Genomic DNA, 27587 nt, shown 5'->3' with positions numbered 1-27587 from the left:
TCAGTCTTCTGTAACTTCTTAAGAGATAAACATCATCCGGGGATTACAGTTTCTTGCTCTTTTTTTGGTTTATTTTGTAGCTTAAATTTACCAAAGGACATGAGAGGAGGGACTGAAGGACCAGCGTTTGTATATTTGCACTGCAGATCATGACCCTGAAAGATAGAAGTTTGAACTTTCAATTAAGTTTTTCTTAGAGTCTTCTGGAAACTTCACAGAAACACATAAATCCTGGGAGAGTGTTTGCATCCATTATTCAGTTACAGTTACAGGATTTAAAGTCAACCCCACAGATTAAACAGCTGAATTAGAGTAACAAACGTTCATATCGAAGCAGCATTTGACTTTCATATAGGTCATATAAAGAAGTACAGCATTAAATGACAGGTTAGATACAAATATAAAACTCCACAAGTTTATGGGAGCCCTTCTGTTTTTACGATACCCTCCTTTAACTATATCTCTGAATTGGCAGCCTGTTTGGTCTTCATGTGATCTCTGTGAGCAGATGAGCAGGACGTTAGAGAGGAGCAGTATTCATTCATATCCATCAAGAGGAAGAGGAGAGCTCTCATCAAAACACCTCCACAAATTACCCCCCTCACCAGAAATGCATGATTTATTTAACGCACATCGAGCATTTCTTTAGATCATTTTCTTTTCTATATAATGTTTTGTCTTCATGGATTATCAAATAGACGTATGTTTTCTGTTGAAGTACGAAGGAACTCAACAACCAGGGCTTTCCTAGCTAAAAGAGCTTACTGCGAATGCTTCACTGCTCTTTGAGGACTAAGGAGTTCAACTGTGTGCATATTTACGTTATTCAGACATTCATGGGGACACCAGAGCTGACATCACGACACCGGGGCTGTGACGGGTAACTTTAAACCGGTACGTCTGTTCACCTTTTGTAAGCTAGCTAACGGTAATAAATCAGAGTTTATAAAAGTTTGGTCGTTGCTACTGGGGATGCAAATTTTAAATATTCTCCATGATCGATCTTTGGAAATAATAACGATCTGTTATTGGTTAATCATTTTAAAAAACACAGATGTTTTCCATTTCAACAACTATGCCAAATGCGGGGCTCTAGTGGCCTAGCAGTCTAAGCTCCCCATATACAGATATTTCAGACTCACAGTGTCCAGTTTTCTGTCTACTCGTTATTATTGAGAAAAATAAGCATGTGAACGCGGTCAGGTGTCAGCCGGGAGCGCAACCGGGTCATAATCAGTCCGGTGGCAGATAAAAAAAGCGCTCGTGGAGACCTGTCACTCAGCCGCAGCCCCCAGCTGAGCGTTTCTGCTGTGTGCAACACCTGTAGTCAGCTGATTCACATCGAAACATGCTTTAAACTTAAAACACCTCCCTGATAGCTGAACCAAATATAAGACCACATTGGTTACAATTGTTAACATCCCTAGTTGCTATGTTAGAGTTCATACTTTGACGTAGACATGACCTCACCACTCTGCATCCTGATAAAAGTCTGAACAAAGAAAAGTAGGATTTAAAAAGACGATCTCTGATTCAAAAACAAATGAGACACATCTTTACCATAGTGGGTGATGGTACTCATGGGAAATGCAGTCTTCATCCCAGAAAAACACTTTGGAGTCTTACCATAATCAACACAACATTAAAAAACTCCTTACTGTACCTTTAAGGGTCAACCACGTTTGTCAGTTTGATAGTTGGATTTCCGTGCCGATATCCTCACTTAATAAGATTTTTGTAAAAGAAAAAATGTGTTGTGATCTGATAGATGTAGAGTTTCCGGACAGTGACATCTAATGCGTTCAGAATGAGGGCACGCCGGTTTACAGGGATCCTTATGAAAAGCGACAGCTGATCATCAAGTTCCAGGTGGAGTTCCCAAAGAAACATTGGCTTCCAGAACATCGCATGTACCAGCTGGAAAGACTTCTTCCTCCCAGGGACGATGTGATGAACACTGATGACATGGAGGAGGTAGAACTCATTGAGGTGGATGAGCAGTCACAACAGAAAAGCTACAGCAGGGAAGCTTATGAGGAGGATGAAGAAAGTCCCAGAGGCGGAGTACAATGTCCGACACAGTAATTTACAGTTTAACGTGAAGCAGGAGAAAACATGTAGATGTGCAGGGAGTGAGTCTGGTGCCAGTCAGACGTTCACCTGGCCAAAGAGGACGTATAATGTAAAAAGCTCCTCTCCAATTATTGATTTCAGTGTTTAGTCCGAGCACATAGAGAGTGTAAGAGCTCTGTGGGAAGCTGAAGGAGGCCTCTGTGCTTATTAGATGACAATAAAACATGAACATGAGTCAGTGATTCATGTCCATGCTCTCACTTTGAAAGCCTTGGCCTTCTGCTTTGAAGAGTCCTCCTCCTGGATGAGTGACGGGACTCTGAAACAAACCTTTAGCTGACTCATCTGAACGCTCAGCTCAGTGTGTGTGAGGGGTAAAACCTGACACCCGTCCACTCCCCTCGAAGCAAACACAGCTGTGGAGACTTGTCGGTGAAAGGACAAATGAAAGGTGACATAAGTTTGCTGAGCGGACGCTTTCCTAAGATGACACAGCTCATGAAGACAGCAGACGATTAGACCTGTAATAATAAGAAGAGTGTGTGTGGATGAAGGGTTTGACTTCAGACGGAGAGGCATGGAGGGGAATTATGAAGGACAGCAGAGAGAGGAAGAGCAGCCACAACCGTCTCTTCATGTGGCCTGTGTGTGTTTGCCAAGTTGGGCCTGAATAAACAACAAAAGGGTTCTTTAGGGATGTAGTGGCACCTCGTGAGACGTTCAGAAATAGGAACACTTAATGGATAATTAAAATCCCTGAAATGGAAAACCCTTTTAAGATTAAGAAGTTCAGACTGCCTCTGACTTCTTTTGTTTGGTGTAATTGTGCTGAGTTGAGGAACAGACATGGAGGCAGCAGGTGAGGATTTTGCCGAGAGAGGGAGAAACACATCAGACAGTAGTGGTGATGTAACGGCCAAATTCCACTAGATTTGTGCCCAGTCTGTCTCCGATCTGTCATGGCACCAGATCTGATAGGTTTCTATTCTAGTCAATGTGTTGACTTCCACTGGATCCGCTGCGTTGTGTCCTAGCTGCGTCTCTGATCCAGCAGGTCGGAGCCCTCCGGATCAGATATCAAGACTTCTGTTTTTGCCGGATGTCGGAGCATGACGCATCAATCTCAACAGAGCGGATGGAGCGGAAAAGGAAGTCAGGCACCAAAAAAGGTCAGAGGTTTTCAGAGGACCATAAAGACAACATGGATGAGGAGAGGAGGAGGAGAATCCTTGATTCAGTGATAACCACGGGAAAACATTGGTCACATGATTCCAGCTGTCCGATGCTCCTGCTCCGTGCTGCGGTCTGAAAACACAACCAGTGAGTGTTGACGGACGAGAGAGCACGGAGCCGGACTGCAACAGATTGAAGATGGACCAGACACATATCTGGTGGAAGTCCTGTGTTAGCCAAGTTATGCTAGGGACACACTAGACGACTTTTAGATCCTAACTGATTTTAAAAACCGTGGTGGACCGCACACGAGGACTAGACAAGATTCCTTAAGACCGCTAGACCGCACACTTTACGTTTGTGGTAATACAATTTCACAGACATGAGATCTCACAGTATCTTGCGTGATGACTTCAGAAGATAGATAAACACGGAAGGCAATTGATATCGTCAGCGGGCGGTATTGGCGTGTGCTCTGTCGGACAGGACCAGAAAACATGGATTATAATCTGGGTAAATAATGCAACAAGCTGCTCTCCTTTTTCAATACTCAGCTTGGCTTGGGGTACGTTTTTGTGTACTTTCATTGTCATGATTGTGAGCTGGAAAAGTACGCAACCTCCGCTGCTTTTCTCATTGGTTATTGCAGATATTCTATCCAAGGCAGTCCGACAGGGAAACTGAAATATAAAACATGTTTGATATTTTTGATTCCAGATCAGGGAGTCTCCGAAACAGTCAAGAGCAGTTAAATAGTCGTAACCGCACCGTACACTTGAAGATTATTTAGTTACTACGAGCCCCGGATCAGGTCACGCCCCTCCGATCGCCAAAGGAGGTAAATCTGCCTGACATCATCTTAATTAGACCCTTTAAAAAATGTGGCATTAATAGAAGAGGAACAGGTAATGAGATCTTTGGTGTCAGAAGCTTGCTGGTTTCTATCAGAGCTGTATTATCCAATCACATTCATCCAACGTTGTTTGTGTTTCAGAAGCTGTATGTCCTCATTTCATGTTTAAGGCCACCTGTGATTCATCTCTCTCTGGCGATGCTCGACTCTTCATAAATCTCCTGAGGGAACGTCGGCCTCTTCAGACTCTAAATATCACCGGCTGCTCTCTGACTGTGTCTGTCTGCTGTTGGGAGCCCAGCATGGTGTGTACAGTGAGTTTATCAGTGATTGATCATGGATCTCCATTAGTGAGCATCATTTAACATGAGATGCAGAGAGGTTTGTGGGTTCAGGCATTAGGGTTCAGTAATGTAAACAGAGAGCTGAGTACAGTAGAGGCCCAGGAGACAGCTGGAGACGGAGACAGGTGGTTCACAGTGTGAGTCACGCTGTATGTGTGTGTTGAGCTGCTTCTGTGTGAGTGTGCAGTGATCCGTCTTCAGTAATGTGTCACTGCAGCTTTTTTGTGTTCCCTCACAGGGAGGTCTAAACCTGCTGAGTCAGGAGAGTGACTCCAGAGGCACAGACGGAGAGTAAAACTGAAGAATGAACAGATTCACGGAGGTTGACTTCACATATTTTCAGATTTTTTGTTCATGCTGAGGAAAATCGATACCGGTCGAGCAAGTAGCTGCCAAGAAAAATTTCTCCGATCTTTCTCTTTTCGTCCGTCTTTAAAACCTTTCTCTGAATGTTCAACTTCTCAAACATTTCAAAAACATGATTTAGTGATCAACACACATGTCACTGTAAGCGGTTCTTACTGTTATCAGTCTTTTTACTAAGCAACAGACCTACCATATGTTTTATTTTTCATTCAACACTGCAACACTCACAAAAAGGCTGAATGGAGACCAAAACACTGCATCGTCCAACACTTGACATCATTACTCCTGTTTTTTGATTGTTGCAGCAACCAGTCCCATCGGGCTGAGCTTCCATCTAGTGAGGGCATCCTGCAGGACTTCAGCTATTTCCCTCCTGTCTGATCCTAGAGAAAATAGAAGATTTGGAGACGGCGGGACACTTTTAGCTTCTCTTGCAAAGCAATTCAGTTGGGCAAACTGGTACTGTGGGTCCATGGTTATTAACTTCTGTATAAAGCCATCCTGTGCCCTACCATCGTGCTTGTCTTTAGAGCTATAGTAGGCCACTGTCTCGGTAACATCGCCCTACTTTTTACTTTCTTCTAAGTCACAGCCCGGGTAAATGAAGCCTACATCGTGGATTGTTTCAGAAGGCTGTGAGGGCTTGATGTTCTGGGTTGCAACATGCAGTTTTCTACACTCTTCATATCACTGGTGGAGGAGATTTGTTGAGCTTTATTTTTTCAGCAGTCTCTACAGAATACATTATTCTGCTGCTTGTCTGACATTTGAAACCTGAACCATCTCCAAATATTCGAGCCAGAACTTTTGGTTTTACTGAGCAGCTCCTTCAAGGCAGTGTTGCTCCTGTCCTTATCTGACTCCATGTTGTTGCTGCAAGATAAACAGACGCACTGGCGGCTGTATTGAAGAGGCATATAACGTTATTTTAGCACAACATAACTATATCCATATAAATTAAATTATCTTACCTTATATCTCGTTTGAATAAGTATTGATTTATTTTGCAAACTTGTAATAGCATGAAAAACATACGATTCATATTTAGTCCAGCTGATCCAACAACAAACTAACTTTACAAGGAAACAAGGTTCTTCATTTGATTCACATTTTTCAGAGAGACGTAGTTAATGATGCTGATCCATCTGAGTCTGACGCTGAGGGATCGTCTGGCTGAGGAGGTGACACTTCACTGTGTCAGGCCAAGATGTCAGGATGGCCTTGGCACCTGGGGATGCATTATACGCACACAAACACACAAACACACACACACACACACACACACACACACACACACACACACACACACACACACACACACACACACACACAATTGGATAGCAGATGAAGGTTGGCAGTGCCAGTAGCTCCTGACTGTGCCAGCAGGCCCTGCAGCGCAGAGCGGGTGTTCCCCTGTGGCATCTTTTAACCTGCAGCTACTCATGCTCATTAATGTGTTAACTGATGATGGCTAGTGTTGACACGGTGCCAGGAGGAGATGGTCTCTCACCGTCAGTAGATAACCTAAAAGTAAAGTGTTGGACCGAAGCCAACAGAAATGAAGCACCACTTCTCTATCAGGACATCTACCCGTTTGTTCAGTCGACTGTATGCGAATCCAAATCATGACAGGAATGAATTAATGCAAATTTAAAAGCAGCATGCTGTGTTTCCTTTATCAAAATGGTTTAGCTGTGGTGGTGATGAGTGGAGGGGAATGTGTTTGGAAAGACATCACATTAAAAGGAGAGACACACCAGTGGACATCTCTCTCTCTCTCTCTCTCTCTCTCTCTCTCTCTCTCTCTCTCTCTCTCTCTCTCTCTCTCTCTCTCTCTCTGATTACCTGCAGAGCATGTCTCAGACGTTACATGCAACACTTACCTGGTACGGTAGAGATCTTCCATTAGGTTGTCAATCTTTGCTGGCGGTCTCTGAGGGATAAAAGAAAATAAGAAATACTATAATAATGGGCCTAACTCTGCCTTTACTCTGTTCCAGATCACAAAACTATGGTGGCTGGGAAGTGCAATGCTTTTACAAAGTTGGAGACAAATTTACTTTTTGAAAAACATTTTATAAAACCAAATGACATGAGAAAAACATTTCTACCAGTCTCAAAACAAATTTACAAACAGCAGATTGTACTGGAAAAGGAATGTACAAATGTGTTTTTAAAAATAAAAGATGTCTGTCATATCAATAAATACCATCCAAGGTGATATTATGAACAAAATCCAAGTTTCCACTGACCCATTATAGTACTATGAACAGTGAACAGCCTCATAATGTATCCAGCCAATCACTGGTCATTCCGATGTTTCATTTCAGAATAAAAGCAATTTCAAATTAGCAAAAACAGTGATAATTCTGGATATATTCAGTCAGAGAAATGATTTTAATATGCTACATTTCTAATAGTTTTATTTCGAAAGTCCAAATCAGATATAGCTGTGATTGGCAGGAAAACATTTTGAGGTGTTCTCTTATCAGTCTGAATCAACATATTTTAGTGGAAACAGGTTTGTTAATGTCAAATATATATGAATTCCCAGGCTGTTGCACATTTTTATATTAGAGGGTTAAAGTGTTTTTTTTCTAATTCAATTTTGTTTTATAAATGTAAAAATGTTTGTTCATTGGCATTGCACATCCCAGCCACTGTACAAAACACAATCTCCAATGAAACACCAATTTATTCCATTATTATTAGGCATTCATTCATTTTATATTTAAGGTATGTCTAATTATGTTTCTCTTTTACCTGCAACATCCTCACATTAATGAAACTGTAATTAAGATAAGATAAGATTTTACTTTATTGATAATTCAGGAAATTCAGTTGTTGCAGCAGCAACCCAGTAATTGTTCATAAAGTAGTCTGTTGAATGTCTAACATCTTTCACTCTCTGTCTTTTATGAATTATAAAAAATTTAAACTGGAAATGGAAAAATTAAGGAATAAAAAAAGCTGAACATGAGTTGTGGTTTGAAATAAAGGCCCATTATTATATTGAAAACCTCCCTCTTGTACAACGTACAGAGTAAGATGTGACAGATATACTTAGCTAATGAATATATGAAGGGGCAAAGGGACGTGCATACCTCTCTCCTAGTCATTGCTAGTACAGTCAATGTCGGTCACAGTAGAGACAGAGTAGTACTAAGATTAGACACACTTACACACTCTCTCTCTCACACACACACACCCACACACACAGACACACACACTCTCTCACACACACAGACACACACATGGTGGTGCTGCCCCTCTACAAAGCAGCAGTAGTGCAGAGTGCTGTTGGGTGATTAGTGTTTTTTTAAGCCCGTATAATGGAAGCTTAGCCCAGTGCTCCACTTTCAGGGCAGGAACAGCAAGCTCGGCCATCTGGACACTACTTCACTCTAATACTGCTACACACACACACACACACACACACATACACACACAGGAGTATGAGGCCACGCTGCACAACAAACAGAAAGCAGCCAAACAGTGCCAGAACAGAACAACTCAGAACATGTTTCAGTTCAGCGGCGAACATGAAACATAAAAAATGTTCATATAAAGTGTGAGAAGGTTTGATTGACGCACTCTGATTCTAGTACATAAAACACATGAGCACATACTGTATTTGCAGGTACACACACCGACACACACACACAATGTGCACTTACTGTAGCAGACTCTAGGCAGCTCAGCCTGTACAGTACATCAGGCGCTCGCTCACTCAGAAAGAAAGACACGTATCCATACAGTAGATGCACCTGCTCTTATATTTTTCACACACACACACACACACACACACACACACACACACACACACACACACACACACACATTGCACACACACGCATAAACAATCACAAGCATACACAAAAACCAACATACCAAGATGTAGCAACAAACATCTGGCTGATCTGCCTGTCCCACATTATCATCATCGGACTGTGTGCAGGTCAGGGTTTGGGGGAGGGGCTTGATGTCAGTATGTCTGTGTGTGTGTGTGTGTGTGTGTGTGTGTGTGTGTGTGTGTGTGTGTGTGTGTGTGTGTGTGTGTGTGTGTGTGTGTGTGTGTGTGTGTGTGTGTGTACGTGTCATCAGACATTAGGGAATTGTGCCAACATGTGGCCGGTCTTATGTATATACGCACACACACACGCACGCACGCACGCACGCACGCACGCACGCACGCACGCACGCACGCACACACACACACACACACACACACACACACAGACATACTCAAGACGTTTGTAGCAGCTGTCCTTGGAAGTTTCAATAAGGACCTCAGCTCGACACCTCACTTCACTTCAGCACAGTGTGTGTGTTTGTGTGTGAGGGTGAGAAATAGAGTATCAGAAGTAGAAACAGTGTGGAGACAGACGAAACCCTCTTTACGTTCCTCACCTTGTGTTCCCTCGATTCCTTTCCTCACCTCCTTTCCTCATGTCTTCGTTCCTTCCACCTTTTGGCAGAAGCTGAGAAGGAAAGCATGAGACAGGAGGAGAAAGAGAGAGAGGTAACAAGCACTTAATGAAATGAGACATCATCTCCTCTGCTTCAGAGTCGTCATTGTATAGCAGCGTGTATTAAACATGACATGAGACGGGTTTAGAGCCCGGCAGCCCATCACTGTCGTATAGGATCTGTGTCAGCTTGTCAGTGCGTACCACGTCTGATCTTTCTGTAAATGTGATTTGCATTAGTGCTGGGAAAAAACAAGTTTCCTCCTAGATCCCTTTTATCAGAATACTATTGAAAGAGTTCTCAGATTATGATTAAAGACATTAGAGCACAAGATAAAATAATAATCAAGACTGTGAATGAAAATAGATGATGACTGTTTTTTAATTGTGTAGTTTGACCCTCGTCCCATCTGTTAACATGGAGCAGATATTCTTGATGCCGTCAGTAGGGGGAGCTCTGATAGTTTTGGCTTCACTTTACTCTCTTCATAAGTCCCATTGCAACGTGGATTGTTTTGTTGCAGAAGGCTCTTTGTATTTCACTTTGTGTTGCTGTTGTAAATGGTGGTGAGGCTTTGTCATGCTCAACTTTTCCTTGAAACTTGCTTTCAGCATTCTCTACAAGATACATTATTCTGCAGATCGTCTGAAATGTGAAACCCGAACCATCTCCAATAATCAAGCTAATATTCATCGTTTTATGGTGCAGCTCCTCCTAGATAGTGTTGCTCCCACCCTTATCTGACTCCTTGTTGTTGCTGCATATGGGACTTTTTGTTGTGAGTGAGTGGGAGGAGGGGCAGGTTTTTCTGTTTAGGTTTTGCTCAGAGGGAGAGAGGCGTGGCATGGTGAAGAGGAACAGACGGAGACAAAAGAAACAGGCAAACTTGAAGCTCTATGGAAGAAACAGGAAACTTTTTTTAATGCAACATAACCAAACGATATCGTCCAACTCTATATATTCTTTGTAAGTATTTCAATATATCTCAAAAACTCAATTTATCGGGCGTGGTTAAGTTGCTCGCCAATGTAGTGGGCGGCCCAGGTTCAAATCCAGCCTGTGGCTCCTTTCCCACATGTCATTCCCCCACTCTCTCTCCCAGTTTCCTACACTATCCATTGTCCTCTCCCTCTATCAATAAAGGTGTAAACACGTAGGTACGGGGGCTATGCAGACTTACAGCGTAGGCTATGCTGTCGATTCAAAGCAGAAGCATAAATCAGGCTTAACTTTTCTTCATCATCATCCCATTAAATAGAACTCTCACCCTCCGTCAGCTCTCTAATGGATGTAAATATCAGGTGATATTGATGTTGTTTGCAAGGAGTTAACAGCAGATTAAACACTCATGTCTGCCTCTCTTCAGTGTTTTTCTTTCATTCTGCTGTTTTTTATTTTTGCCCTTTTATCTCAAACACGCTCTGACCCTCAGAGACCCTCCCAGGAGTCAGAGGCCTGTGGTTTACTGTGTGCAACAGGCAGTCCTCTGTCATCACACCAGGCTTCTGTTTGCTGTATTAGAATATATTTGTTTTCTCCTTCAGGGTGAGAGCATGAAATATGGCAACATTATCAGCCTGTAAAGAAGCTCAGCAGTTTGCCCGATGAGTTCTGCAGAGAAACCCTCCATTCCTCACAGGAATGGGCTTTTTGACATTTAGGGGAGCATGATTTATGCGTCTCAGCCCAGCTGGTGGAAACACATCTAATCCACATTTCATTTTTCTCCTGACATTTTAAAAGTTTGCGTAAAATCTGCGTGACAGCTGAGCGGATGGATGGCTGGCTGATAAAGGAAGGGCGGGGATAATTGAGGAGGTGATGCAGAGGAAGGACAGATGAGCGGTTAATTCAGCAAGAAGAGGGACTTTCACTTCACTGGAAATGCTCTTGATTCAGAAAGCTGATAAAGATAAACGCAGATAGGACTAAAAGGAAGACAGGAAGTCACACATTGCAATTTACATTTTGCATTAAGTCAATGAAAATCAATAAACCAGGTGGAAAATGAGGAAAGTGAGAGAGAAGAGGAGGATTGAAGTGGGATAATAGCAGACATTGAAAGACAGCGATAGTGGAGGAGAGAGGAAAACAAAAGAAGAGTAGAGGAGGAGTAGAAACTCTGAGAAGTTCTGAGAAGGAGAGGAAAAAGTAAAGAGTAAGGAGGAAGTGAAGTGAGGAAACATCTCTAAATTAATGACAGCCAAAAAGGAAAGTACAAAGTTTGAGAGACTGGAGAGCCAGACGGAGTGATTAACATCCAGCCGTAGTAGAAAGAGGGGATGAAAAAGTTTTCTTTAGCGACACAGACGACAGCAGACGTAACGTGAGGTGACAGAAAGCCCGCTGAGAAAAGTAGAGTGAATTTAAATGTGTGTGTGTGTGTGAGTGTGTGAGAGCAGCAGAAAGACAAGTGTGAGACAGTGAAAGCCCATAGCATCTTCTCCATCCCTCACCCAGCCTCTGCAGATAAGTGCTACTGACCTCATTACTCTTTCCCTCCCCTCCTCCTGTCCCTCCTTTCCTTCCCCTCGTCTCTTTGCTTGGCTGATGGAGCCGACAGATTGCAGAGTAAACGATGGGAGGAGAGGGAAGTGTAGGTGTAGAGTGGGAGCATGAGAGCACAGCATCCAGGAGAGGAGGGAAGAGGACACACAGTTAGATTTGTCACAGCGCTCCTGAGATGTTTCAGACTTTGGGAACTTTGGTTTGATGGTTCGGGCTGTCGTTGTTTGTTTCTTTATAAACGTGTTTTATCTTCTCATCGGATGTCATGATTTAGATTCAAGTTGAAAGATAAAGACTCCTCATGTTGCCAGTCAAGTCAAGTAAATGCTGACATGCATTTAAAAGTGAGCGTTCTTGAATACATAAGGTATCACGCTGATAAACTTAACTACGGGGAAAAATAAGAGGCAGACGATTCACCTGTCAGTGAATCCAGTACATTCAACAAAGATAACAGATTTGAATGTAGTTTGGGTTTTTTGTCAGATGTGTTGTTCTGACTAGATCGTAAAAACTAGAGAATAGAATTGTGGTAAAGAGAGTTGTGATAGTAAAGAGCCGAGGATTGGAAGGTGCTCGCTCTGTCAGGTTAGTTATCAGGACACTCCAGTTAAAAGATGCTCCAGCAGTTTGATCAACTTTTAAATCTCTAGCATCAAATCATCACAGAAGTGGTCTCAGGACACTTTACACAAAGAGCAGGTGTTTGTTTACGTTATTTACCTCTGATGAGTCGTGATTTTTGAGTATTCATTTCCATCCATCCACCATCTTTACCGTTTATCAAGTTTGGGGTCGCAGGAGCTGGAGCCTATCCCAGCTGATATTGAGCGGAAGGCAGGGTACACCCTGGACAGGTCGCAAACCTATCACAGGGCAAACATGGAGAGACAGACCACCATTCACGCTCACACACACACCTACTACCTAATTTAGAGTGTAATGGTGGATTCGGTTACTTTGTGACCTGCTTGAGATGCACCACCTCTTGCTTTCTCACCAAGATACAAGATCCATTTATGTTTTAAATTGTGATGTCTAGACCTCTTAAACCTCCCACCTGAATACACAACCCGGTCTGGTGCCGATACCTGCAGCAGACAAAGGGTGTGAAACAAACCCGAGGGGGTGTTCCTCAGGTATAAATGTTTAGGTCTCCCCATGCTTAGAGTTGTTCTTCATTCTGACCGCTCGTGTGTTGATTGACCTTTTATTTGCAAAGAAAAGAAAATAACCTTGTCTGCTGGCAGAAGTCTCTATTTCATTGTTCACCAGTAGCGGAAAACTTCCATAACAAGAGTGAACAATTAACCTGGTGAGCATGTTTTTGGACTGTGGGATGAAGCCGGAGTACCTGGAGAGAACCCATGCATGAGGAGAACATGCAAACTCCACACAGAAAAGCACCTGCATGACCGGGGAGGCAACAGCGCTACCCTCTGCAACACTGTGTGCAGTCTTGAATATTCATTTATTATCGAAAAGTAGTTCATGTGTCCATTAAGTCATCTTAAAAAAACAACCCTCAAGTTGTTTTTTAGCAGTACCAGCTACATTGCAATCACAAGATGGTGTCTGCAGCTCGTCTGAAAGCTGTTTGCTAGCTGCCATTAAATAACAAAAGAAGAAGAAAGCATGAGTGCTAAGCTCGGTTGAACAGGTGCAGGACTGTGAGATTATAAACTAGAGAAACTTGCAGGTTTCTGCAGCCGTCAGAATGTTCAGGGTAGAACTTTTACAACAAAAAAACAACAAAATGAAATGAGGTGAAGTGATAACCTCGTCAGGTGAAACTAGCATACATTGAAAATATCCAAACGTACGTATACCTACGTATATCTACAACATCATCTGCTGTAAATGCCCAGAGACCCAGCATTGACCCACTGAGAACACCGAACGACACTTGCTGTGAACTGGAGGTGGAAGTCCTCTCCTCAGTCCCTCCAGGTTAGATGATTAAACATAAATGTAATGCGGCAGTTTAAAAAAACACAGTTATTATTATTGACAAATCAACACGTTATCTGTGATGTCATTCAATTTAAAGGTGACATATCATGCAAAATTGACTTTTTAATGGTTCTTTACCTGAAATATGTTTCCCTGGCATGTCTACAAACCCCCCGAGAATGAAAAAAATCCATTCTGCCCCTGTTTTGATTTCTACACCTTTCTGTAAATGTGTGTGAAACGAGCCGTTTCAGACTTCCGTGTTTTTGTTACGTAACAACAATATCCGGTCTGTCACGGAGTCAGAGCTCGGAGCTTGTTCAGCCCATAGACTGTATAAAGTAATACTGAATCCCTCCCCCGTTTTTCATTACCTGCACAAATGTGTGCTAACAAGGAGCTTAGGAGGGAGGCATGCTAGTTGTAGGCTGTCTTAATAAACACAAAGGTCGGTTTTATTCCCCACGTCTGCAGATTTGAAGATCTAGTGGATGATTTTTATTTATCATGGATAAGTGCTAGCGCTAGTTAGCATAGCTACATAGCTACATGTCGTAGCTGTAGCTGTGTAGCAAGACACATCTACATACTGACAAATAAAACAACAAGAAACACAGAATCTGTGACCAATCCTTCGGAAAAGGTCCTGCTGCCTTTCTGGCAGAGGTCGGTTTTACTCCCCACGTCTGCAGATTTGAAGATCTAGTGGATGATTTTTATTTGTCATGGATAAGTGCTAGCGCTAATTAGCATAGCCACATAGCTACATGTTCATAGCTGTAGCTGTAGCTGTAGCTGTGTACCAAGACACACGTCGACATACTGACAAATAAAACAACAAGAAACACTAAATCTGTGACCAATCCTTCATAAAAGGTCCCGCTGCCTTTCTGGTAGAGGTCGGTTTTACTCCCCACGTCTGCAGATTTGAAGATCTAGTGGATGATTTTTATTTATCATGGATAAGTGCTAGTGCTAGTTAGCATAGCCACATAGCTACATGTTCGTAGCTGTGTACCAAGACACACGTCTACATACTGATAAATAAAACAACAAGAAACACTAAATCTGTGACCAGTCCTTCAGAAAGGTCCTGCTGCAGGCGCCTCTCCGTCAGGATCAGATTCTGGATCAGATTCAGAGGGTTGAAGTAACGCGATCTCTGAGCAGCCGTGTATATTCAGCCAACATGTAAACATTAGATCAACGTGCTGGAGAGCCGAGGCACACCCACTTCCTGAGGGGGCGTGGTCAGAGAGAAAACAGAGTGTTCTGATGAGGACTGAAGAAGAGGGATCTTCAGGCATGCCAAAATCTGATTTCAAAGTGTTTTTTTGAGCATAAACTTTAAAGACATGTTTTGGGGACCTCTTAGACCAATATATATTGATGAAAAAAGCGTGATATGTCACCTTTAATGCACTTCTTGAATTTTCTGTAAAGCTATGAGGATCTTTTTAGTTATGAAACAGACTGAAGTCAACACTGATTCCTTTATATGACCTACAAGACCAAACCAGACCTCTGATTATTTTCACGTAACAATTTTTAATCCCTGTTTTAATCCCTGATGCTGCTGCCACCGGGTCGGTGTTGGATTACACGACTAATAGGATGCTGAAACCACCTCTGTTTCTATTTCTATAAAGGTTGACAGTAAGAGAGAGGTTTTAGTGTTAAAGTCAGGAGGAAGGGATTTTCATGAGGAGGCACCTCTTACACATGTATAGTTCAAGAGCAGTGACAGATGAGATGTTGCGTTTTGTCCACAGGAGGCGCTCACGTTGACAGAAATCCATCCAAATCCTCATGGTAGCTTTAAAGATGGATAATGAGCAGGAAAGGGCAGAGTGACTGAATGAGAGGAGGTGAAGAACAGTGAGCTGGAGTGATCTTGAAATGGCTGTGCAGAGTTAACACTGTGCAGGTTTTGTAGTTCTAATTCTTGTGTCTCTTTCAGTTTTTTCTCTTTTCTCTGTAATATTTATAAACTGCAGAGCTTCAACACAGAGTTTAGAGCCGGTGCTAAAGTGCAGAGCAACATGAAAGCAGGAGGTCAGAAAAGCAAGTTGTTTTTTTTTCTCTCTTTCTGTCATTTTAGCTCCGTCAGCCTGAGTGCTTTCCTCTGTGGAGCACTGGCAGGGTTTATCTCAGCAGGCACAACCTGAATATCAAAGTTACATGAAGTGAACACAACAAAAGGCTGTCCTGACGTTAGCCCACTTTCACAGACATTCAGCATCTTCTCCAGCACACTGTGTGCTTTCTGTGAGCTTCACACACATGTTTTCAGGTCAGTGTTTTGTTCACTCTGAAAATGAAAAATAAAAATGAATGACTAAGAGCTCCTTTTTCGTTTGACAGGCTACAGAGCTGCAAAAGAGCTTTTATCCAATCATTCTATCAGCCCCCTTTTCCTGCTGACATGTTCACTTCCAATAAACCTTTTACATTCGTCTTTTAATAAGCATGTTGTGTTTTATACCAGGGTGTAAATGTGTCATTGTGGGACAAATGTATGCAGAGGTAGATGATGTTGTACTACTAGTGGAAGGGTCGTTGCATACCTATGTGGAGTTACACTGACTAGGGATGACCACAATTAATCGATTATCGATTAATTGATTGTTAAGAAATTACTGGAAACACACACTTTTGTTATCAATTTTCCGTCACGTGGAACAAACATCATGTGGTCTTATATTACACTCATCTATCAGGGAGGTGTTTTAAGTTTAAAGCATGTTTCGATGTGAATCAGCTGTTAAAGATGTTGCGCACAGCGGAGACGCTCAGCTGGCGGCTGCGACTGTGCGTCAGGTCTACACGTGCGCTTTTTAAAAGAGGATCAATACAAAACTACTGCCAACAACAACAACACAGACACAAAGGTTGACAGCTTTAAACAGGACATTTCCCACCTTTGGATACGAAGGCAACAGACAGGTGGGAAATTCTGGTACGCTACGTTTACAGACCAACAACATCAGAGCCGTCTGAGCTTTTCTCCAGCTGGACTGATTATGACCCGGTTGCGCTCCTGGCTGACACCTGACCGAATACACATGTTTATTTTTCGAGTAGAACGAGTAGACAGAAAACTGGACACTGTGAGTCTGAAGTAATTTTCTGTTAGTAGTCTCAGCCTTCACTTTATAAGATTATGTCCGCGGAGAATATTTTAATGAGCATGATCGTTGATATTCTGCGTGTCAAACATATACCCGTATTCAATTCTGTCAGTTATATGCATTTTGTTGCTTTAGAAAATATTATTTAGGGGGAAAACAACCTATTTGGCATTGTTTTTGACGTAAGAATAATAATGTTTTTTTTATCAATTAATCGATAATTGATCGTTAACATTTCCAAAAATCGATCACGGAAAATACTTAAAATGTACATCCCTAACACAATCCTAGTGCCCACCGTCAAGCCTCAGCACTGAGCCCTGCAGACTTTACTGGTGTCAGGTGTGCAGAGTGTCCTGGGACTTCCACCAGATCCGTGTCCAATCCGTCTCTGATCCACTGCGGTCCGGCTCCGTGCTCTCTCATCCGTCAACATCCACTGGTTGCGTTTTCGGAACGCAGCACATAGGTGGATCGCCAGACGGCTGGAGTCATGTGACCGAGGTTTTCCCGCGGCAAACACTGAACCAAGGATTCTCCTCCTCCTCTCCTCGTACATGTTGTCTTTATGGTCCTCTGAAAAGCTCTGACTTGATGACTCCAGGCCTGGCTCCGCTCAAAATGACAGTTTGTTGTTGTAGTTAAGCGAAATACGATCTGGTGATAACACAGAGTGTTTTATTCTGAAAATTAACCGGGTGTTTTAATTTTGTTTTGGTGCCTGACTTCCTGTCCCGCTCCATCTGCTCTGTTGAGATTGATGCGTCGTGCTTCGGCATCCGGCAACAATAGAAGTCTTGTATATCTGATCTGTTGCGTTTCGACCTGCCGGATCAGAGACGAAGCCGGAACGCAATGGAGTGGATCCAGTGGAAGTTAACACATTGACTAGAATAGAAACCTATCAGATCCGGTGCCGTGACAGATCGTAGATGGACCGGACACGGATCTGGTGGAATTTGGCCGTGTGAGAGAGGCCTTGAGATGGTACACAGGTGAGGAGTGGGACACACTTTGGTGTCATGAAGTGATGTGTCTTAAAGCTTGTTTATACATTTAGCAAACTAACACACATCAGAAGGGCCTGAATATGAATCCTTTGTCTGCTGCGTGATGGTCCTGATGTGATTCTCTCTCTTCAGGCTCACAGGGTGAAAGTTACTCCTGCACTGCAGCACTGCAGCACTGATGGATCAGTTATTTACCCTGCTCAGTAATTATGTTATGCCCAAAGATAGAAGGTCTTTATCCAAAGTCTATTTTTACCATTAAGACCAAAAAACAAAATCTGCAGCTCAATAAAGTTAAATAATGAGACCACCAGGCTTATAAATCCTATGTAGGCCAGACTCTATTAAAAACCCTCAATCACAGTGCTCATGGAGAGCTGAAGGCAGCAGAAAGCAGCCTCTGGATGCTTCCACACAGCCCCCAGTCGTGTCTGTGATGGCGTGTGTCATTGTTAAAGAAAAGCTTTTTTCCCCGTCCAACCTCAGACACTCAGCTGCAGAGAGCACGTCCAGAAAGCACATTTTTGTTGGTGCTAAAAACACTCTTTTGATGCGTGCACAGCCTTTCACTCACTGCAGCCCTGCAGCAGCTCACATAACCTTCAGCAGGAGAAAGTGTCTCTGTCCTTCCTGCTGTTTGTTTCTGCCACTGGCAGATGTCACGGATGGAACCCCGACTGTTCTCTCAGTTTCTCATTTTCCAAAAACCATGCCATTTGCAGATCAGAGCCAGCTTGCATTGGAGGGGTGGGCGGGCAGTCTTCAGCCTTCATGCATGTGGAGTGTTTTATTTCACCTTACTCAATTTCCTACAGTCCAAAGTGTTTCATCCTACACTTTCAGACAAACCTTCTACATACACAGACACACACACACACACACACACACACACACACACACACACACACACACACACAGACACACACACACGCACACGCACACGCACACACACACACACACACACACACACACACACACACACACACACACACACACAGCGTCTCTCTTAACAGGGGCTTGGCATCAGTTCACAGCTACCTTCAAGTATCAACAGAGAAAGCCTTGTACTCAGTAGATGTAAAACTGCTTTAAAGTGTTGTTCTGTTGTCATTCTGAACAGATGCAGAAAATAACAGCAGCACCTATATGAGTTCCTCTTCTGTAACTTTTAAAGCCTGGTGGTATTTTCTCCTCTCAGTCAGTCCTGTAACTCAAAGCTCATCTGTCACAGGCTGCCTTTGAATCTTCTTGTTTTGTATCATGGTTTTAATTTGCTGCCTTGTTTGGGGATTTTAACTTGTGTTTCCTAGTTTAGTCTAAAGTGTTTCCTGTTTTATCTGCTCCCTGTGTGTCTGGTTTAATTTCACTTCCTGCTCTTTTGTGTTTCCCTCCACTTTGATTACGAATGTAGTATGCAGTAGGTACTGCCAACAGTAGGTACTGTACACTGCATTTAAAGGTAGTCTGTAGTATGACTGTTCTGTTGGATCTGTTCTGCAGGATGCTGGATCAGGCGTCGCTGAAGTAAACAACAGCCAAGCTGATAGATAAACTGCTTCTTTAACATCACTTATGATTTAAAAAGTTAAGAAGTAGTTTATATGGAATTCAATCATTTTTACAGCACCTAAAAACTGAGTGCCCCGTCTTATACGGAAAAAAGGAGAAGCGTAACGTTAGCACTGTGCATAGCAACACTCTGTGTTTTAACATGTTCCTCTTGTTCTCCTCTTTCATCTGCTGGTAACAGGTCAGACATTATGAATCTGAAGTTCTGTGCTCTCCACATAGTTTGAGATTAGTGATAATATTATCCTTTGTGTTGTTTAACAATGCTTTTGGGAGGACATTTTTGCCACATTGTCAACATGAAGAGGTGAACTTCATAAATGTGTTAAACTTTTTTTTTTTGATGGATTGATCTCGATTTGAAGTGTAGGGTTGTTAAAAAATAAACAAGTGCTCTTATCAGAATCATGTTTTTTATTATCACAGCCTGGTAATGTATTTTAAAATATAGTTGATGATCTTTAGTGCTTGATATCATCGTCCTTTCTGGGCACAGATGTTTCACGGTAGAGCGTCCTCCAGCTTCGTACATGACTGATGTGGATTTTGTACTTTTTCTAAAACCCTTCAGCTGCAACAGAAAAAAAAACTGGAAAGAACACAAATCAATGTTTGCTCTTCTTTAGCTGCCGGCGTTACATGTAGAACTGCGCTAACCATCTGCTGCAGATTTTGGTCTTACTGAACAACATTACAGAGCGAGCTGACAGCATCATGATGATGTGAGGCTGTGCTGGATTAAAACATGAAGGGAGGAGTCCCAAAGCAGCGCTGAAGAAGTCAAACAATGTTTCCTCTCTGCTCTCTTTATTCCTTTTTTAACTGAGCTGCAGAGTTTTACATCACCTAATATGCTGCCCTGCTGTTCAGTCGCTCATAACTCTGTGTCCACCCCTTCTTTTGAGAGTGATTAAGTTGTGTAAGTTGTGTGTTTCAGATTCGCTCATGCAAATAAAAATAGTTACAGTGACTCTATCACTTATCACAACCATAGCCATTAAACTCTGAGCACTTCCCTTTAGATCTACGTAAATCTGTTTAAAATGCACAGTACTTGTGAGAGCTCTCATTATGTGGCTTTATTCCAGTTATGTCTTGGTTTTTTTTCGCTCACAGGCGTATGCAACAGCTGTAACCCCTGCTGCTCGCTGCTGTTTCTGTGCCAATTACATCTCTCTGTAGCCTGGGTGGGCCCGCTGTGCTAAACGCTCTACATCCCCATGACGCTACTCACTGCATCACTTTAGTTTCTCTATATGCTTTCATTCCTCCTCTCTTGTTTGGTCATTTCTTTTGTCCCTGCTCGATGCTGCACACGCTCAGAAGGGAACATTTGTGCATGCTTTTATTATGAATTCATAATAATTGGATGGTTCTTACAGCAGATCGTATCAGGGGAGTCCCCGTGAGTTTACTACATTACGTCTGCAGGAACAAGCCCACAGTTGTGTGTGTGTGAGTGTGTGTCAGTGATGGAGCGGGGTGTGATGGAGAGTTAAAGTAAGAGAGTGATGCCTACACACTGGAACAAAGTGGGAGAGAAGAAGAAGAAGAAGCTGCGTAAAGAAAACACCACAGTGTGTCTCTCTCCTACGTTAAATGATGACATGAAGTCTCCCTCAGAGAGCTGTGTGGAGTTTGTGCAGAGCCTCGTATGATTCAGCCGCTTCACTTTTACTTTTCTCTTCTTTGCATTACTCATCTCCTCTGTTCCTCCCACTTCCATCTGCAGCAGCTACAACTTTACGGTCTGTTTCCCTCTCTGACTCAATAATTGTCTTAAACTGACTTGTTTAACCCTCATCCCACCATCACATTTACATACAAGGACTGCCAGCCACCACTGGAAGAAGAACTATAGTGTCAAATACGACTTCTTCAAATATGAACAGTTTTATAGTTCATGTCATCAGGGGCTGAGTGCAGCAGCTGGGCGTGAACTAAGATGGTCTTATCTCTTGCACCGTACTCAGCTATGACAGCTCCTTGACTCAAACTGACTCTGAGCGCACCGAGAGCCTGACTAAGACCGGCCGTGTCCACGTGAACATTTGGGAGGCGGTGAGTGTTGCAAAGTAACACTCTTCCATCCACTCTCTCCTCCCATCAGAGTATCTGCGGAGGGCTTGGATAACATGACCCAATAAAAAAACTAAAGCTGCTGCTGCAAAACTGATCAACACCAACACAAACACAAACAAACAAACAAATAATAGCTATCGACGAGGAAATCAGGGCGGTCTGAAAGCAGTGTAGAACCACACTGTCACAGGACTGGATACCACTGACAGCTCACAGCTGACAGCCTCATTTTATATAAAACATGAGAGCAATCAGCACCTGCAGGGCGGGGACAGCGCTCTGTTTCTTTCGGACACACTGTAGCTGTACAGTGAGCTCTGTAATGAATTCAAACAGTGAAACCTGGAAATCAGCTCACTGTCCTTTGGAGTAATCATCCTGTAAACAAGACATGCCGCTACAGTGTTTTTATTTGTGACTTTTCTGTTTGCATGACTTTAGCCGGACTGATTTGACTTTTTAATCTTACGCCTGCTCCGTACTCATAAAAGTTAAACCCAGGCGTCGACCCAGCTGGTGCACTCAACATTCCCAGAAATAAACAGACAAAATGTTTATTATTCAAGGAAAGTTAGAGTTCATATACGGATAGTTTGAAGTCCAGCCTGGTCTCACTACTAAATCTCATAACATAGTCACAACAGAGCAGAAACAGCTGTTTTTATTACATTTTACAGAGAGGTAAACTTCACAGTTAAAAGACAGCAGGGAGAGATTTTGTGTGAAGTACATTACTTACTCTCATTTATAGGATAAAATCAGCACAGAGACAAGAGGGGCTTTCAATCAAACACTTAAATCTGTAAATAATAGAAGAATTGTACTTGGGATATATGACAACAGTTTGTAGGATTAAAGTTAAAATGGCACTAAAAGGGTTTGATCACTGATTGTTTCATTGATATCTTCCCCACTTGTTGATTATCAGGATGTTCTGAGCAACTATTTTCCTTTTTGTTAAAACTGACTTTTATGTGAAGACTAAGCAGTTAGTCTAAAGGTAAGGAAACTCAAAACTAAGCACAACTTATTTTACACAAATAAACACGGGATCACAGAGTCTGCAGGTAAACAATGCCATATTAGTTTGCTGAGTGTGGCTAACCAGGGAACTCTCAGTCCTGGTTCCTCATTGCTCTGGTGGAGTGGTAACATGTTAGTTTAACCAGACACAGCCTACATACAACTTTATCTCCATTTACTAGATCAACATACTTACAAACCTCGCAACGCTAACAGATGACATCATCACCTGTGTCTGTTTACATCCAGGTAGTAGAGCTTTAAAGCAGACATTAACCAGAGCTACTGACCCAGCTCATGGCGGATGGCTGCACTATACAGCCTTCACACAACACATGAACAATGTTTCATGCTTATAGAATAAGTAGTAATAGTAAGTTCAGTCAACTAGTTCTGTCTGTAACTGTAATTCTGGTGCAGTCTAGAGTTTGTGATTATGTAATATCATAGTGGACCACAGGTCAGTTTTCATCATGCTGACCTCTGACTGCTCGGTGTGATATGACTGTGAGCTGAAGGACCAGTGCTGTGGTGTCATTAGGAGTGCGTTTGTTTGTTGTTGGACAAAGAGAGGCCATGTTTGAATGCAGCTGCACAGCAGGCGTAAAAGCTGTGAGGAATGCCTGACAGGCACATTCCCCTGTCAGCCCTCCACCCCTCCGCCCTGACCCAAGAGTGCTCACTGTGACACAATGAATATCTGACACCTACACATGCACACGCTATAAGTGCAGTGATGCAAAAAACACAAATGAACATATATGTAAGGGCCTGACAGGCTGACAGAGAGGAAGAACCCAGTGAACTCTGCAGAGGAGAATCCCTTCAGGTCTCTTTTTTTACATCCCACCTCCTCTTTGTTTCTGCCTTTCTTCTCAGCCCTTATCCTCCCTCCTCTTATTTCTGTCTTTTCATGAAACCCCAGCCTTTTCCTGTTTTCTGTGCTGATGTCGGGATTTCCTAATTTAGCCCGAAGTCATTGACAGTTTGGAGAAAAACACGGATGCTGCATCTCCTCTGATGGGCAAATTAAAGCTGTTTTGCTTCAGAGGGATACTTCCCTCAGAGCTCCATTTCGTTTAACAAACAGACTCTGGGTTCAGATGATGTTTGGGGAGAGCAAAGTTTCCCTTCAGTGAAGTTCTGCTAAGTATCGCTGAGACCTCAGATATCTCCTTCTTTCAGGGCGGATTTTTATCCTTTTTTTTCCTTTCCTAATCTCCTGTGGAGGTCCATCTGGGCCTTAAAAATCGTAAATATTATGAATGTTGAAAATTGAAACCTCTGCGTGTTCAGAGTTTGATATCAGTTGTTTGATTCAACCATAAATCCAGACCGGTTTATTGCAGAAACTATTTGATGAACATTAAAGTTTGTACATCCTTCATCTTCAGACATCAACAGACCAAGTGTCATATGTATCCTCTCTGATGCTCGCCTGGTTCTGGACCCGGGGGGCTCTCCCTGCAGTCATGAAACAGAGGGGAGGTGTGCTCTCCTCACCTCAGGCTTTGGCATTCCACATAGGCAAGTGGAAGGGCAGGGAGATACCAGAACAGAGCCATACTGCCAAATATAACTTGCTGCATGCACATGATTAACTCTTTAGACGAGAGTGGTTCTGACTGAATTGGGTAAAAGCTAGCATTTGATAATGACTTTGCTGTAGCTCGACCATCTCACCTCTTTCTGTTCCTTTGCCTCTGACTGTCTGCTCTGTTGACTTTCTTTGAAAGAAAAGCTTGAAAACTAAACATATACTCTTCTATGGACGCATATTGCATTCACGTGAGAAAAAAAAATCTGCTCCGTTTTTCTGAATGAACGACTCATCGGGAGGCTTACTTGAAAATCACCAGCTGCAAAGTCCTTGGGTGCAAACAAAGCCATCCATGTTGCTTAGAGACACTAGTATCTCCCAATGTTTTAAACCCAAAGCAAATATGCTAATGGCATTTGACTATAGCGGTATGTAGTCAATTCAGAACACAACACTTTCCTGTAATTCAGAGAGAATTAACTTGTTAATTCAGGAAAACAGAGCAAATTTTTTTACTCATGTGAATGCAATACACTTCTGTACTCTTCAGCTTCATCTTGTCTCTGGAAAAGCTAACTAGCACATGTTAGCCTGCTAGCTTTCTAAATTGAAAGATGAACAAGGTCAAAAATATCCGATCGCTCAGCTGGAAGTGAGGCTGCCACAAAAACTGCTCCCCCTAGTGGCTGGCTACAGTATAGGTCAAAAACTCTGTCTCCCCCATTCATTTGAATGGGGCTGCAGTCAAACTTTGAAAAATAAATACACGTCGTACGAATGTTTCTGTGGTGATATGTAGTTATTATTTGACTGTTTTGTGTTCAAGGCCTCTTTTTCTGAAAAGTTTCTTTTTCATTAGTTATTAGAGGTTAAAAAACGGGGTCTTACTTCCGGATTGATTGACAGCTGCCATAGAGGGAAACTCTACGCTTTAGGGCGGAGCTCGTTACCATGGCAACACCGAATTTCTCTACTGCGCAGACTCTGGCTGCAGAAAAATTCACAAGATGGCAGCGCTCTGGAACGGGATATTTTGGCTTCAAAACTGTTCAATGGGAAAAGGTGGAGCGACGCTGTCCATTATACATACAGTCTATGGTCCGCAGACTCTTTCCTCAAACTGGTCCCTCCCATATCTCTCTCTCTCTCTCTCTCTCTCTCTCTCTCTCTCTCTCTCTCTCTCTCTCTCTCTCTCTCCCTCTCTCTCTTTGGGAGTTTGGAGCAGACTGCTGGCTTCTTTCTTAAATAATTTTTTTCTACATGTATCTCTAATTTCTCCCAACACGTCCACACACTAACACTACTCTCTCTCTCTCTCTCTCTCTCTCTCTTTCTCTCTCTCTCTCTCTCTCTCTCTCTCTCTCTTTCCCTCTCTTTCCCCCTGATCTCGAGGGACAGTTTGTTCTGTGAGTAGTTGTGTGTTCCAGTCAGGCACAGTTTATCCAGGTCAGTAAGTTGATCTGATTAAGTCAGTTTAACAGTTACCCGGGGCGTTTTCCCTCCTCTCCTCTCTCTCTGTCTCTCAGCCTCCCTCCCCTTCTTCGTACCTCGATCTGTTTCTCCCTTCATTTTCAGGCCTTTCCACCTCGTCTGTCATTGTCTTTATCTTTCTCAATCTGTCACCACACACCCCCTTCCTTTATATGAAACCTCAGCCTCTCTCTCTCTCTGAGATGACGGTGGTGATTCCTGTAATTGAATTACAGTGATGGTGGGATGGAGATGAATGTCACAGAGAGATTATTCCTCTCAGACTGGATTTCACTCCTCAGTTTGTGTCCTTCAGCTCGGCTCAGTCTTTGTTCTGATTTTAGTCTCAGAGGTAGAAGATGTGGATGAAACTTTTTAAATTTCATCCAGCCATCTTTTGTTGTTTATTGTTTTTATATATCCCTTTCTCTTTTCTCTTTATGACATCCCTCATCCCTTTCCTTTTCCCTTTCTCCAGCCATTAATTCCTCCTCCCTCTGTTCTGTTTCTTGTTTTATGTTGTTTCTTCTTTCCTCTCTGTCATTTGAAATGTTTTGTTCACAAAGCTCTGAAAGAAAGAACATTTTTTTTAATAAACTCTGTGAGAGGAGGATATCATGTAGCATGACAAAAACTGGTTTACACTTGCATCTGACATCAGGGCTCTAAATCAATATGTGTATATTTTTTAAAAACATGATCGAATAGTCTTTCTTTAATGCATGTAGGGCTTAGGATGCAATAAGCACCATGATACAGAGGCCACGTTGTGATGCATATCGAGGTACACGTTGATTTTGGATAACGGACATGTTCTTCACAGAAGTTTATTTAATCAGCTGATCTTTATTGTTGTGAATAGATGAAAAGATAGTTTCCTACAACTTGAGAACTCAACACTTAAATGAAGCTTCACATTAGTTATTGCAGGACACAGAAGTCATACACCCCAATGTAATCACCTTAATCAGGTTGTCCAGTCACTCACAAACCAATCACAACCAGTTATCTCCATTTAAAGAAGTCTTCCCTCTCACTGATCCGTGCTGCACCAATGCTGCTCTCACTCTGCTGCTGCTGCTGACCAAGCTTTGCCTCCACCACCACAGACTCCTCCTCCTCCTCTCTTCTCTAAAGGCCTGTTTTTGTTTTTGTTTTAACCCTCGGAGGGATATTGCAGTGTGCTCCCTGGAAAGTTACAGCACGCTGCTTGAAAAAAAGAAAGCTGAGCCTCAAGCGCAGAGAATAACTGTGTTTCCATTTGTCAATGAACATTAAAAAATCTATGACGAGATTGTTCCTAATTTGCTGCAAGACAGTCTATTGTTCATTCTTTACATCTGCATACATCTGACGCACCGCGGTATCTGTATTAGGGATGGGCAAGGATTTTCGAAGATTCGACTATTCGTTCACTTTGTAAAGATCGAAAAGTTACTTCATACATTTCCTTGTTTTAAAAGGAGAATGTTTCATCGTTTTTATCAGTGTCTGGTTGTAATACGGTATTCCCACTAGACAGTGGCTATAGAGCGTCTTAAAGATGTTTGCTAACTGCGTGAGCAAACAGAAGAAGAAGAATGCTAACTGCATTAAATACCAAAAGAAAAAGAAAACACTGACTGACTGAGCATGGCTGTAAAATGTAAACACACATGCCACGCTGCGTCACAGAAACACTGGATCAAGACAGACGCTGTCAGTGCCCTCTACTCGCAGCACGTCATCCTGCTGCTGGTTAACGAGACTGCCACACAAACGGGCTGTTAATGGGACAGGTGTGTGTGGGTGTGTGTGGGTGTGGGGGTGATTATTTGAATAATCGTCGAATAGATTCCAATGATTATCGAATAGTATTTTGGCTTGAAATGCCCATTCCTAGTTTGTATCAAACTGAGGAGCGGTGATTGGATATCATGGCTCACACTCTTTACGCAGCCGTCTGAAGACTGCCTGATAAAGAACGCTGCAGGTGTGAAAGTTTGTACAAATGTAGCATAAGGGTGTTTTTGTGATATTCTC

The 27587-nt window shown here is 42.6% G+C and overlaps 1 protein-coding gene and 2 long non-coding RNA genes across 5 annotated transcripts in view; 2 read left to right on the top strand and 1 right to left on the bottom strand.

The window, feature by feature from the left end:
• The window catches only part of LOC117832576 (dedicator of cytokinesis protein 3-like), a 267287-nt gene that overhangs the window by 36220 nt on the left and 203480 nt on the right, over positions 1-27587 (top strand). The window lies entirely within an intron of this gene.
• Positions 4258-4943, top strand: LOC117832807. Its single transcript, XR_004635266.1, has 2 exons — positions 4258-4404; positions 4682-4943. It is a non-coding gene; the product is annotated as an uncharacterized LOC117832807 (long non-coding RNA).
• LOC117832756 lies at positions 5853-9292 on the bottom strand. Its single transcript, XR_004635255.1, has 3 exons — positions 9220-9292; positions 6693-6742; positions 5853-6037 (listed from the first exon to the last, which is right to left on the bottom strand). It is a non-coding gene; the product is annotated as an uncharacterized LOC117832756 (long non-coding RNA).

This window comes from Notolabrus celidotus, chromosome 1 (assembly GCF_009762535.1).
Source record: "Notolabrus celidotus isolate fNotCel1 chromosome 1, fNotCel1.pri, whole genome shotgun sequence".
NCBI classification, from domain to species: Eukaryota; Metazoa; Chordata; class Actinopteri; order Labriformes; family Labridae; genus Notolabrus; species Notolabrus celidotus.
This window is presented reverse-complemented; position numbering and strand designations above follow the sequence as displayed.